Here is an 11765-nt window from a genome sequence, read left to right on the forward strand (position 1 = left end):
GGAGATGCACTTACAGTTAAGAAACCAACAACTTAAAACATCTTATGACTCTAGGATCAAAACTTCATGGTAACTGCAAACCAAAAATCTACAATAGATACACACAGAAATAAGAAAAAGCAATCCAAGCACAACGCTAAAGATAGTCATCAAGCCACAAGAGACAAGAACAAGAGAAGAAGGGGGTAAACCTTCCCCCCAAAAATCCAAAACAATTTATGAAGTGGCAATAAGAATAAACATATCAACAATTACCTTAAATGTAAATGAAATAAATTCCCTAACCCAAAGTCACAGACTGGCTGAATGGATACAAAAACAAGACCCATATATATGCTGCCTTTAAGAGACCCACTTCAGTTCTAGGGAAACATACAAATTGAAAGGGAAAAGATGGAAGAAAATATTCCATGCAAATGGGGATCAAAAGAAAGCTGGAGTAGCAATACTGACATCAGACAAAATAGACTTTAAAATGAAGAATATTTTAAGGGAAGGACATTCCATCCAAAAACAACAGAATACACATTCTTCTCAAGTGCACATGGAACATTCTCTAAGATTGATCACATCCTGGGCTACAAATTCAACCTCGGTAACTTTAAGAAAATTGAAATCATATCAAGCATCTTTTCCAACCACAATGCTATATGACTGGAAATCAACAACAAGAAAAAATCTGCAAAAAACACAAACACATGGAGACTAAACAACATGCTACTAAACAACCAATGGATCACTGAAGAAATCAGAGGAAATTAAAAAATACCTAGAAGCAAATGACAACAAAGATACAACACTCCAAAACCTACTGGATGCAGCAAAAGCTGTTCTAAGAGGAAAGATTATAGCAATATAAGCCCACCTCAGCAAACAAGAAAAAGCTCAAATAAACAAGCTAACTCTACATCTAAAGCAGCTCAAGAGAGAAGAACAGACCAGACCTAAAGTTAGTAGAAGGAAAGAAATCAAAGATCAGAGCAGAAATCAATGAAATAGAAACAAAGAAAACCATAGGAAAGATGAATGAAACAAAACGCTGGTTCTTTGAGAAGATGAACAAAATTGATAAACCCTTAGCGACACTTATCAAGAAAAAGAGAGGACTCAATAAAATTAGAAATGAAAAAGGAGAAATAACAACAGACACCACAGAAATACAAAGGATCTTAAGAAACTACAATATACAACTATACGCCAATAAAATGGAAAATCTAGAAGAAATTGACAAATTCTTAGAAAAGTACAATCTTCCAAGACTAAACCTAGATGAAATAGAAAAGATGAACGGACCAATCACGAGAACTGAAATTGAAACTGTGATTAAAAAACTTCCAACAAGGGAGTTCCCACTGTGGCTCAGTGGTTAACAAATCTGACTAGGAACCATGAGTTGCGGGTTTGATCCCTGGCCTTGCTCAGTGGGTTAAGGATATGGCATTGCCGTGAGCTGTGGTGTAGGTTGCAGACAAGGCTCAGATCCCAGACTGCTGCGGCTCTGGTGTAGGCTGGAGACTACAGCTCCAATTAGACCCCTAGCCTGGGAACCTCCATATGCCATGGGAAGCAGCCCTAGAAAAGGCAAAAAGACCAAAAAAAAACCACAAAAAACTTCCAACAAATGAAAGTCCAGGACCAGATGGCTTCACAGGCAAATTCTACCAAACATTTAGAGAAGAACTAACACCTCTCCTTCTGAAAATATTTCAAAAAACTGCAGAGGAAGGAATACTCTCAAACTCATTTTATGAGGCCACCATCACCCTGATACCAAAACCAGATGAAGATACCACAAAAAAAGAAAACTACAGGCCAATTTCACTGATGAACACTGATGCAAAAATCCTCAACAAAATACTAGCAAACCGCATCCAACAATACATTAAAAGGGTTGTACATCATGATCAAGTGGGATTTATCCCAGGGATGCAAGAGTTCCTCATTATCCACAAACCCATCAGTGTGATGCACCACATTAACAAACTAAGGAATAAAAACCAAATGATCCTCTCAATAGACGTGGAAAAGCTTTGATAAAATCCAACACCCATTTCTGATAAAAACCCTTCAGAAAGTGGGCACAGAGGGAACCTACCTCAACATGATAAAGGCCATATATGACAAACACACAGCAAACATCATTCTCAATGGTGAAAAACTGCAAGAATTCCCACTGAGATCAGGAACAAGACAAGGATGTCCGCTCTCGCCCCTACTCTTCAACGTAGTTTTGGAAGTCCTAGCCACAGCAATCAGAGAAGTAAAAGAAATAAAAGGAATCCAAACAGGAAAGGAAGAAGTAAAACTATCACTATTTGCAGATGACATGATACTATACTAGAGAATCCTAAGACTACCAGTAAACTGTTAGAGCTCATCCAGGAATTTGGCAAAGTGGCAGGATACAAAATTAATACACAGAAATCGACAGCATTTCTATACACTAACAATGAAAGATCAGAAAGAGAAATTAGGGAAGCAATCCCATTTACCATCACATCCAAAAGAATAAATACCTAAGAGTAAACTTACCTAAAGAGACAAAAGACCTGTACTCTGAAAATAATAAGACACTGATGAAAGAAATCAAAGATGACACAAACAGATGGAAAGACATACCATGCTCTTGGATTGGAAGAGTCAATATTATCATCAAAATGAGTATGCTACCCAAGGCAATCTACAGATTCAATGCAATCACTACCAAATTACCAAGGACATGTTTCACAGAACTTGAACAAAATATTTTAACATTTGTTTGGAAGCACAAAAGACCCAGAAGAGCCAAAGACATCCTGAAAAAGACAAACGGAGCTGGAGGTATCAGGCCTCCTGACTTCAGACTATACTACAAAGCAACAGTCATCAAAACCATACGGTGCTGGCACAAAGACAGAAATGTACATCAGTGGAACAGGATAGAAAGCCCAGAATTAAACCCGCGCACCTACAGGCAACTCATCTACGACAAAGGAGGCAAAAATATGCAATGGAGAAAAGACAGCCTGTTCAGTAAGTGGTGCTGGGAAAACTGGACAGCCACATGGACAAGAATGAAATTAGAACACTCCCTAACACCATACTCAAAAATAAACTCCAAATGGATTAAAGACCTAAATACAAGACCAGATACTATAAAACTCTTAGAGGAAAACAGGCCAAACACTCTGACATAAGCAACAGCAACATCTTCTCAGATCCACCTCTTAGAGTGATGACAGTAAAAACAAAAATAAACAAATGAGACCTAATTAAACTTAAAAGTTTCTGCACAGCAAAGGAAACCCTATACAAAACAAAAAGACAACCCACAGAATGGGAGAAAATCTTTGCAAATGAAGCGACTGACAAGGGATTAATCTCCAAAATTTATAAACACCTCCTACCGCTCAATACCAAAAAAAACAAACGACCCCATCGAAAAATGGGCAGAAGATCTAAATGGACAGTTCTCCAAAGAAGACATACAGATGGCCAAAAAACACATGAAAAGATGTTCAATGTCACTCATCATTAGAGAAATGCAAATCAAAACCACGATGAGGTACCACCTTACACCAGCCAGAATGGCCATCATCAAAAAGTCTACGAACAACAAGTGCTGGAGGAGTGCTCATGGTGGCGCAGTGGTTAAAGAATCCGACTAGGAACCACGAGGTTGTGGGTTTGATCCCTGGCCTTGCTCAGTGGGTTTAGGACCTGGCGTTGCCATGAGCTGTGGTGTAGGTTGCAGACGAGGCTCAGATCCCACATTGCTGTGGCTCTAGCGTAGGCCAGCACTACAGCTCCGATTGGACTCCTAGCCTGGGAACCTCCATACGCCATGGGAGCGGCCCAAGAAATGGCAAAAAGACAAAAAAATAAAAAATAAAAATGAGTGCTGGAGAGTGTGTGGAGAAAAAGGAACCCTAGTACACTGTTGGTGGGAATGTAAAGTGGTACAACCACTGTGGAAAACAGCATGGAGATTCCTCAGAAAACGAAAAATAGAACTACCATTTGACTCAGCAATCCCACTCCTGGGTATCTACCCAGAGAAAACCATGACTCAACAAGACACATGTACTCCAATGTTCATTGCAGCACTCTTCACAATAGCCAAGACATGGAAACAACCTAAATGTCCATTGACAGAGGAGTGGATCAAGAAGATGTGGTACATATACATAATGGAATATTACTCAGCCATTAAAATGAACGAAATACCAGCATTTTTAGCAACATGGATGGACCTAGAAATTATCATGCTAAGTGAGGTCAGTCAGACCATGAGACACCAACATCAAATGCTACCACTTACATGTGGAATCTATAAAAAGGACACAGTGAAATTCTTTGCAGAATAGATACTGACTCACAGATTTTGAAAAACCTAGGCCTTCCAAATGAGACAGGTTGGGGGGTAGCAGGGATGCACTGAGGGTTTGGGATGGAAATGCTGTAAAATTTGGTTGTGATGTGCTGTAAAATTTGGTTGTGAATGCTTTCACTGACATGTGGAATCTGAAAAAAGGACAGAATGAACTTTGCAGAAGAGATGATGACTCACAGACATTGAAAAACTTTTGGTCTCTGGAGTAGACAGTTTGGGAGGTGAGGGAATGTGCTTGGGTTGTGGGATGGAAATCCTGTGAAACTGAATTGTGATGATCATTATACAACTATAGCTGTGATAAACTCACTGAATAATTAAAAAAAAAAAAGAGGGAGAGAAAGAGGATGGAAAAAATATTCTATGTAAAACAGTAATCAAAAGAAAGCTGGAGCATTCACAAAAAATGAAAAGAAAAACACTCAAGGAGAAAATAATTGGAGATCATCCAACCAAAAAAAGAAAGATAGAATGAAGAATCATAGAATCAACTGGAACAAGGTTTAAAATGGCAACAAGGAGTTCCCGTCGTGGCGCAGTGGTTAATGAATCCGACTAGGAACCATGAGGTTGCGGGTTCGGTCCCTGCCCTTGCTCAGTGGGTTAACGATCCGGCGTTGCCGTGAGCTGTGGTGTAGGTTGCAGACGCGGCTCGGATCCTGCGTTGCTGTGGCTCTGGCGTAGGCAGGCGGCTACAGCTCCGATTCAACCCCTAGCCTGGGAACCTCCATATGCCGCGGGAGCGGCCCAAGAAATAGCAACAACAACAACAACAACAACAACAAAAAGACAAAAGACAAAAGACAAAAAAATAAAATAAAATAAAATAAAATAAAATGGCAATAAATAATCATCTATCAATTACCACCTTAAATGTCAATGGACTGAATGCTCTAATCAAAAGACACAGAGTGGCTGAGTGGATAAAAAAGCAAAAACCTTCAATCTGCTGCCTACAAGAAACTCACCTTAGGACAAGGGACACATATAGATTGAAAGTGCAGGGGTGGGAAAAATTATTTCATGCCAATAGACATGACAGAAAAGCAGGAGTCGCAACGCTCATATCAGACAAAATAGACTTTAAAACAAAAGACATAAATAAAGACAAAGAAGGACACTATTTAATGATTAAGGGATCCATCCAAGGAGAGGATATTACCATCGTCAACATATATGCCCCAAATACAGGAGCACCCAGATACATACAACAAATATTAACAGACATAAAGGGAGAAATTGATGGGAATACAATCATAGTAGGAGACTTTATTATTTCACTCACATCAATGGACAGATCCTCTACACAGAAAACCAATAAAGCAACAGAGATCCTAAAGGAAACAATAGAAAAGTTAGACTTAATCGACATCTTCAGAACACTACATCCAAAAAAATCAGAATACACATTCTTCTCAAGTGCGCATGGAACATTCTCAAGAATCGATCACATATTGGGACACAAAGCTAACCTCAACAAATTCAGGAGCATAGAAATTATTTCAAGTATCTTCTCTGACCACAATGGCATGAAACTAGAAATCAACCACAGGAAAAAAAATGAGAAAAAACCTACTACATGGAGACTAAACATGCTCCTAAAGAACCAATGTGTCAATGAGGAAATCAAGAGGGAAATTAAAAAATACCTTGAGACAAACAATAATGGAGACACAACCTCTCAAAATCTATGGGATGCTGCGAAAGCAGTGCTCAGAGGGAAATTCATAGAGACACAGGCCTTCCTCAAAAAAGAGGAAAGATCTCAAACTGACAACGTAACCCTCCAACTAAACGAATTAGAAAAAGAACAAAAAAGACCTAAAGTCAGCAGAAGGAAGGAAATTATAAAGATCAAAGAGGAAATCAATAAAATGGAGAATCAAAAAACAATAGAGAAAATTAATAAAACCAAGAACTGGTTCTTTGAAAAGGTAAACAAAATTGACAAACCCCTGGCTAGACTCACTAAAAAGAGGAGAGAAAGAAGCCAAATAAACAAAATTAGACATGAAAAAAGACAAATCACAACGGATACTGCAGAAATACAAAAAACCGTAAGAATACTATGAACAACTATATGCCAACAAATTTGACAGTCTGGAGGAAATGGGCAACTTTCTAGAATCTTACAGCCTGCCAAAACTGAATCAAGAAGAAACAGAACAACTGAACAGACTGATCACTAGAAATGAAATTGAGTATGTCATAAAAACACTCCCTACAAATAAAAGCCCAGGACCAGATGGCTTCACAGGCGAATTCTATCAAACATATAAAGAGGATCTGGTGCCCATCCTCCTTAAACTTTTTCAAAAGGTCAAAGAAGAAGGAACACTCCCAAAAACATTCTATGATGCCACCATCACCCTAATTCCAAAACAATACAAAGATACCACCAAAAAAGAAAACTACTGGCCAATATCTTTGATGAATATAGACGCAAAAATTCTCAACAAAATTTTAGCCAACCGAATCCAACAAACTATCAAAAAGATCATACACCATGACCAGGTAGGGTTCATCCCAGGTTCACAAGGATGGTTCAACATACGCAAATCAATCAACGTCACACACATTAACAAAAGGAAAGTCAAAAACCATATGATCATCAATAGATGCAGAAAAAGCAACTGACAAAGTCCAACATCTATTTATGATGAAAACTCTTGCCAAAGTGGGTACAGAGGGAACATTCCTGAACATAATCAAAGCCATTTATGACAAACCTACAACAAATATAATACTCAATGGAGAAAAACTGAAAGCCTCCTCACTCAAATCTGGAACAAGACAGGGATGTCCACTCTCACCACTGCTATTCAACATAGTTTTAGAAGTCCTAGCCACAGCAATTAGACAAACAAAAGAAATAAAATGCATCCAAATAGAAGAGAAGAGATAAAACTGTCACTGTATGCAGATGACATGACACTGTACATAGAAAACCCTGAAGACTCAACCCAAAAACTACTTGAACTGATTAATAAATTCAGCAAAGTAGCAGGATATAAGATTAACATTCAGAAGTCAGTTGCATTTCGGTATACCAGCAATGAAATATTAGAAAAGGAATACAAAAATGCCTTTTAAAACTGCACCTCAAAAAGTCAAATACCTCGGAATACACCTGACCAAGGAGGTAAAGTACTTATATGCCAAGAACTATAAAACTTTAATCAAAGAAATTAAAGAAGATGTAAAGAAATGGAAAGATACTCCATGTGCATAGATTGGAAAAATCAATATTGTAAAAATGGCCATACTACCCAAAGCAATCTACAGATTCAATGCAATTCCTATCAAATTACCCATGACATTTTTTACAGAACTAGAACAAACAATCCAAAAATTTATATGGAACCACAAAAGACCCAGAATTGCCAAAGCAATCCTGAGAAACAAAAACCAAGCAGGGGGCATAACTCTTCCAGACTTCAAGCAATGTTACAAAGCCACAGTCATCAAAACAGTGTGGTAATGGTATCAAAACAAACAGACCACTGGAAGAGAATAGAGAACCCAGAAATAAACCCTGACACCTATGGTCAATTAATCTTTGACAAAAGGAGGCAAGAACATAAAATGGGAAAAAGAAAGTCTATTCAGCAAGCATTGCTGGGAAACCTGGACAGCTGCATGCAAAGCAATGAAACTAGAACACACCCTCACACCATGCACAAAAATAAACTCCAAATGGCTGAAAGACTTAAATATAAGATAAGATACCATCAAACTCCTAGAAAACATGGGCAAAACACTCTCTGACATCAACATCATGAATATTTTCTCAGGTCAGTCTCCCAAGGCAACAGAATTAAGAGCAAAAATAAACCAGTGGGATCTAATCAAACGGACAAGCTTTTGCACAGCAAAGGAAACCAAAAAGAAAACAAAAAGACAACTTACAGAATGGGAGAAAATAGTTTCAAATGATGCAATGGACAAGGGCTTAGTCTCTAGAATATACAAGCAACTTACACAACTCAAAAGCAAAAAAGGCAATCACCCAATGGAAAAATGGGCAAAAGACCTGAATAGACTGTTCTCCAAGGAAGATATACAGATGGCCAAAAAGCACATGAAAAAATGCTCAACATCTCTGATTATGAGAGACATGCAAATCAAAACTACCATGAGACACCACCTCACACCAGTCAGAATGGCCATCATTCATAAGTCCACAAATAACTGCTGGAGGGGGTGTGGAGAAAAGGGAACCCTCCTGCACTGCTGGTGGGAATGTAAGCTAGTACAGCCACTACGGGGAACAGTGTGGACATACCTTGGAAATCTATACATAGAACTACCATATGACCCCACAATCCCACTCTTGGGCATATATCTGGACAAAAATTTCCTTGAAAAAGACACATGCACCCGCATGTTCATTGCAGCTCTGTTCACAATAGCCAAGACATGGAAACAACCCAAATGTCCATCGACAGATGACTGGATTAGGAAGATGTGGTATACATACACAATGGAATACTACTCAGCCATAAAAAAGAACGACATAACGCTATTTACAGCAACATGGATGGAACTAGAGACTCTCATCCTGAGCGAAATAAGTCAGAAAGAGAAAGACGAATACCATATGATATCACTTACAACTGGAATCTAACATAGAGCACAAGTGAACATTTCCACAGAAAAGAAAATCATGGACTTGGAGAATAGACTTATGGCTGCCTGGCGGGGAGAGGGAGGGAGTGGGAGGGATCAGGAGCGTGAGCTTATCAGATGCAAACTATTGTTCTTGGAATGGATTTACAATGAGATCCTGCTGTGTAGCATTGAGAACTATGTCTAGGTATTTAAATTGCAATAGAACAAAGGGAGGAAAAAAATACATACATGCAAGTGTAACTTGGTCCCCACAGTGTACAGCAGAAAAAATAAGTAAAATAAAAAAATTACAAAAAAAAAAAGCTGGAGTGGTAATACTCATATAGGACAAAACAGAATTTAAAATATAGAATATTTTAAGAGACAAAAGAAGGACATACATAATAATCAAAGGACCAATCCAAGAAGAAGACGTAACAACTGTAAACATATATATATATATATATACACCCAATTGTAAATATATATGATCACCTCAATATATAAGGCAACTCCTCACAACCGTAGAAGGAGAAACTGACAATAACACAATTGCGGGGGACTTTAATACCCCACTTAAAGCAATGGACAGATCAACCAGACAGAAAATCAACAAGGAAACACAGGCCTTAAACGATGCATTATACCAGATGGACTTCATGTGGAGACTAAACAACATACTACTAAAAACAACCAATGGATCACTGAAGAAATTGAGGAAATTGAAAAATACCTAGAAGCAAATGACAACAAAGACAACAACTCAAAACCTATGGGCCGCAGCAAAAGCAGTTCTAAGAGGGAAGTTTTTTTTTTTTTTTTTTTTTTAGCAATACAAGCCTACCTCAGGAATCAAGAAAAATCTCAAATAAACAACCTAACTTTTCAAAATCCAACACCCATTTCTGATAAAAACCCTCCAGAAAGTGGGCATAGAGGGAACCTACCTCAACATAATAAAAGCCATATATGACAAACCCACAGCTAACATCATTGTCAATGGTGAAAAGCTCAAAGAATTCCTGCTAAGATCAGCAACAAGAAGAGGATGTCTGCTCTTACCAATGCCATTCAACATTGTTTTGGAAGTCCTCGTCATGGCGATCAGAGAAGAAAAAGAAATAAAAGGAATCCAAATTGGAAAAGAGGAAGCAAAACTATCACTGTTTGCAGATGACAGGATACTATACCTAAAAAATCCTAAAGACACCATCAGAAAACCGTTAGAGCTCATCAACGACTCTGGTAAAGTTATAAGATACCATTTTTTTTCTTTTTTAATGATTTTTATTTTTTCCATTATAAAGTAGTTAACAATATTGTCAATTTCCACTGTACAGCAAAGTGACCCAGTCACACATATACATTTTCTTTTTCTCACATTATCCTCCATCATGTTCCGTAAGTGGCTAAATATAGTTCCCTGTGCTATACAGCAGGAACTCATTGCTTATCTACTCCAAACGCAATAGTTTGCATCTATCAACCCCAGATTCCCAGTCCATCCCACTCCTTCCCCCTTGGCAACCACAAGTCTATTCTCCAAGTCCATGAGTTTCTTTTCTGTGGAAAGGTACATTTATGCCAAAGGTACAGATATAAGTGATATCATATGACATTTGTCTTTCTCTGACTTACTTCACTTAATATGAGAGACTCAGGATACAAAATTAATACACAGAAATCAACTGCATTTCTATATACTAATAATGAAAGACCAGAAAGAAAAATTAGGGTAACAATCCCATTTACCATCACAGCAAAAAGGATAAAATAACTGGGAATAAACCTACCTAAAGAGACAAAAGACCTGTACCTGTATAAGATGCTGATGAAAGAAATCAAAGAGGACACAGAGTATCCATTGTGGCGCAGCAGAAATGAATCTACTAGTATCCATGAGGATGTGGGTTTGATCCCTGGCCTCACTCATTGGGTTAAGGATCCAGTATTGCTGTGAGCTATGGTGTAGGTCGCAGATACAACTTGGATCCCGGGTTGCTGTGGGTGTGGCACAGGCTGGCAGCTATGGCTCTGATTCTATCTTTAGCCTTTGAACTTTCATATGCCACAGGTATGGTCCTAAAATTAAAAAAAAAAAAAAAGATGACACAAATAGTGGAAAGATATACCATACTCTTGGATTGGAAGGATCAATATTGTCAAAATGACTATACTACCCAAGGCAATCTACAGATTCAAGGCAATCCCTATCAAATTACCAATGGCATTCTACACAGAACTAGCACAAAATATTTTAAAGTTTGTTTGGAGTGCAAAAGACCCAGAAGAGCCAAAGACATCCTGAAAAAGACAAATGGAGCTGGAAGAATCAGGTTCCCTGACTCCAGACTATACTACAAAGCTACAGTCATCAAAACAATATGGTGCTGGCACAAAAACAGAACTACAGATCAGCAGAAAAGGATAGAAAGCCCAGAATTAAACCCGTACACCTACAGTCAACTAATTTGACAAGAAGGCAAGAATATACAATGGAGAGGAGTTCCCATAGTGGCGCAGTGGTTAATGAATCCGACTAGGAACCATGAGGTTGCGGGTTCGGTCCCTGCCCTTGCTCAGTGGGTTAACGATCCGGCGTTGCCGTGAGCTGTGGTGTAGGTTGCAGACGCGGCTCGGATCCTGCATTGCTGGGGCTGTGGCGTAGGCAGGCGGCTACAGCTCTGATTCAACCCCTAGCCTGGGAACCTCCATATGCCGTGGGAGCGGCCCAAGAAATAGCAACAACAACAACAAAAAGACAAAAGACAAAAAAAAAAAA

General features: G+C 38.6%; 1 protein-coding gene across 7 annotated transcripts in view; it reads right to left on the minus strand.

Annotated features, from left to right (window-relative positions):
- MRPL37 (mitochondrial ribosomal protein L37) overlaps window positions 1-11765 on the minus strand; it is a 51860-nt gene that overhangs the window by 8090 nt on the left and 32005 nt on the right. For 2 of the 7 annotated variants that reach the window (XR_014808227.1, XR_014808223.1), the window contains exon 6: window positions 10248-11684. The exons of 2 other annotated variants lie outside the window; for them this stretch is intronic. The gene's annotated coding sequence lies outside the window, so the exon portion shown is untranslated. Of the gene's footprint in view, window positions 1-7969; window positions 9044-10247; window positions 11693-11765 lie in introns of those variants that run through there. 3 more of the 7 variants (XR_014808224.1, XR_014808226.1, XR_014808225.1) reach the window with 3 other exon arrangements.

This window comes from Sus scrofa, chromosome 6 (assembly GCF_054392235.1).
Source record: "Sus scrofa isolate SSC_HxYL_T2T_F1_AM1 chromosome 6, Sscrofa_HxYL_maternal_Yorkshire_Landrace_v2.0, whole genome shotgun sequence".
Taxonomy (NCBI): domain Eukaryota; kingdom Metazoa; phylum Chordata; class Mammalia; order Artiodactyla; family Suidae; genus Sus; species Sus scrofa.